General features: G+C 48.2%; 1 non-coding gene across 1 annotated transcript; it reads left to right on the forward strand.

The window, feature by feature from the left end:
* The first annotated feature begins 2,414 nt into the window (after positions 1-2,414).
* On the forward strand, positions 2,415-2,484 carry TRNAS-AGA (transfer RNA serine (anticodon AGA)). The gene has a single exon. It is a non-coding gene; the product is annotated as a tRNA-Ser (tRNA).
* The last annotated feature ends 371 nt before the right edge of the window (positions 2,485-2,855 follow it).

The following is a 2,855-nucleotide window of genomic DNA, read 5'->3' on the forward strand; positions in this document are numbered from 1 at the left end:
AGTTGAGCAAATGAATGAGTGGACCAAAAATGCCCACTCTCTTGTGGATCCCAGCGCTCCCTTCCTTGGCTATAAATTCAGGGAGTGGGTACAACTCATGTGGTCAGGAAAACATGGCTTCCCTGAGGAAGCTGGGATCTTAGGGGCCCCCTCCCACAGTAGTAAACAGCCCATGTGAGCTGGCTGTGAGGGACACAAGATCCTGCCAGAGGACATGAGAAGCAAAGTTGCAACCCCTAGGGGCCAGACCGTTAAGTCCAGACTGAGCGCAGTGGAAGGCGGCCCAGGTTGCGCACTGCTGCATCAGTGGGACCCTTTCAGCCCAGACGTCTCCTCCCGAGGCTCCCCTTTGAGCACGTGTCTCTGAGCACATGGACAAGACCCACGTCTCTGCAACACTATTGGCATTGCTGTGGCCCAAACAGCCCATGACTTGACTTCTCTCCTCACTCTGACTATTCTACTGGGATGTTCCCCCTCACTAGAAATTTAACCTTTCCCAACTGGCTGGAAGGGTGGTAAAACAAACAAAAAGACTGATAAGCACAGATTTAATTAAAGGCATGGGCTAAACCAAAAAGCAGTGACGTTTCATCCTTTCCTTAGCACCAGACTAAGAGTGGTGGGTGAGAAAGACAAGAGAGGTCTTCCCTTGTTCAGCTCTACAGTTGCCTAAACTGGGAAGGTTTCAGCCAGATACCTCCCAGGATGCACTCTCCTGGGAGCTGAAGGAGGTCCGGTTGGGGAGGTAAGCATACGCGCTAGCATTCCCTCCTCCGGACTGGGACTGTCGCAATGGGCCATCCACACCTGCTAGTGACGGGGCCCCTGCGGAGAACAGCCCCAGGCAGGTCCACCTGCTGCCAATCATCACATAGGAAACAAGCTCGCTGGCCGACCCCTGCATACATGCCTGGGGAGCAGCGCCAGAGCCCACAGAGTAGAGAGGGCTTGGAGGAAGCCGGCTTGCAGAACTAGGAAAACCTGTTCTGGTGTGGGAGAGGCCATGGGTGGAGGGGCGCCCTGCTCAGAGGAGGTGAGCGGCAGGAGGCTCCAGGGGAGGACTAAGGTGGTCTTTGCTCACCTGGTAGGAGACAGTTAGAACTTTATGTAAATTGGGTTAGATGCACTTGTTGAACAGGGGAAGTGGTGGGGATGGGGAGATGAGGTGGGTGACTCTGTGTTAAAGCACCACCTGTGAAAACTGCCCTTTAGTGGGAAAGCTGAAATGGAGAGACAGTTCTAACAGGGATGAAATTAAGCATTTGCCATTCTTGCTGACACAGTTTGGAAACATCTTTCGTTCTGCAGAACGAGCTCAGTTCTGAGGTCCACCTCCATCTGGGTGGACAAGGGTGATGCAGGGAAGCTGAGAGCAGAATCAGAAGGAAAAACAAAAGGCAGCATTGTTTTTGCAGCAGGTCACTTGTCATCGGGGGACACAAATCCAAGCCATAGTGAGACACCACTTCACACCCACTAGGGTGGCTGTAATTAAAAAAAAAAAAACCCAGGTAATAACAAATGCTGGTGAGATATCGAAACCCTCACACACTCCTGGTGGGAATGTAAAATGATGCAGCTGCTTTGGGAAACAGTCTGGCAGTTCCTCAAAAGGTTAAACATGGAGTCACCATATGACCCAGCAAATTCCACTCCCACATACATACCCAAGAGAACTGAAAACTGACATCCACACAAAAACTTGTACACGAAAGTTCAGAGCAGCGTTATTCATAACAGCTTAACGTGGAAACAACTCAAATGTGCATAGGCTAGTGGACGGATAAACATAATGTGGTCTAACCACACAGTGGAATATTACTCAGCCATAAAAGGGACAAAGCACTGCCACAGACTATAACATGGAAGAACCTTGAAAACATGATGCTCAGCGAAAGAAGCCAGATACAAAGGGTCACATATTGTGTTATTCCTTATATGAAATGTCCAGAACAGGCAAATCCACAGAGACAGAAAGCAGATTAGTGATTGTTTAGAGCTGGGATTGGGGAACTGGAGGATTAGGGAAATGAGGATTATTGGGTGTAGGGTTTCTTTTTGGGGTGGTGAAAATATCCTAAAGATGATTATGGTGATGGATACACAACTCTGAGAATATACTAAAAGCCACTGAATTGCACACATAAATAGTATGGCGTGTAAATGATATCTCAATAAAGCTGTTAAAAGGAAAAGGATTTTGGTAGTTCCAAGTCTCTTGCCAGCCTGTGTGGGGGCATCTCCTGTAATCCCTCCAGCCACTCCTGGGTCTGTGAAATGACTGATCTGAGCCAGGCGGGGTGAACAATAAAGGACTTTCTTATTATAATAAGTGCATGAAATAAAGGGGTACAGACTCCACCCTGAGGAACCCATAGAATGTGAGGAATAGAAAAGAAAATGAAGGGAGAGGAGATAGCTCAGTGGTAGAGCACATGCCTAGAATGCATGAGGTCCTGGGTTCAATCCCCAGTACCTCCATTAAAATAAGTAAATAAATAAACAAACCTAATTATCTCCCTCCCAAAAAACACACACACAAGCAAAAACCAAAATAGAAGAGAAAATGGCACCTGAAAGTTCAGAGCTAACAAGAATCTGTATGTAATGAATGGGTGCAGTGATCTGCAGTAACGAAAGAGAACGCTGGCCTGGCCTGCGAGGCTCTGTCCTGGGGGCTGCATCTTCCCTGGAGCCCTCTAGGTTCCCGTGTTCCCTGTGTACTTATTCCAGCATCACTGCAAGTCCCCCTCTCTGTCTCGTGGATAAGCTGGGTATATTCCCCAGGAGGCTCGAAGCTCCTTTAGGACCGAGATCTCTCATTTATTTATCTTTTAATACTTGGTGTCTCT

This window comes from Vicugna pacos, chromosome 18, assembly GCF_048564905.1.
Source record: "Vicugna pacos chromosome 18, VicPac4, whole genome shotgun sequence".
Classification (NCBI taxonomy): Eukaryota; Metazoa; Chordata; class Mammalia; order Artiodactyla; family Camelidae; genus Vicugna; species Vicugna pacos.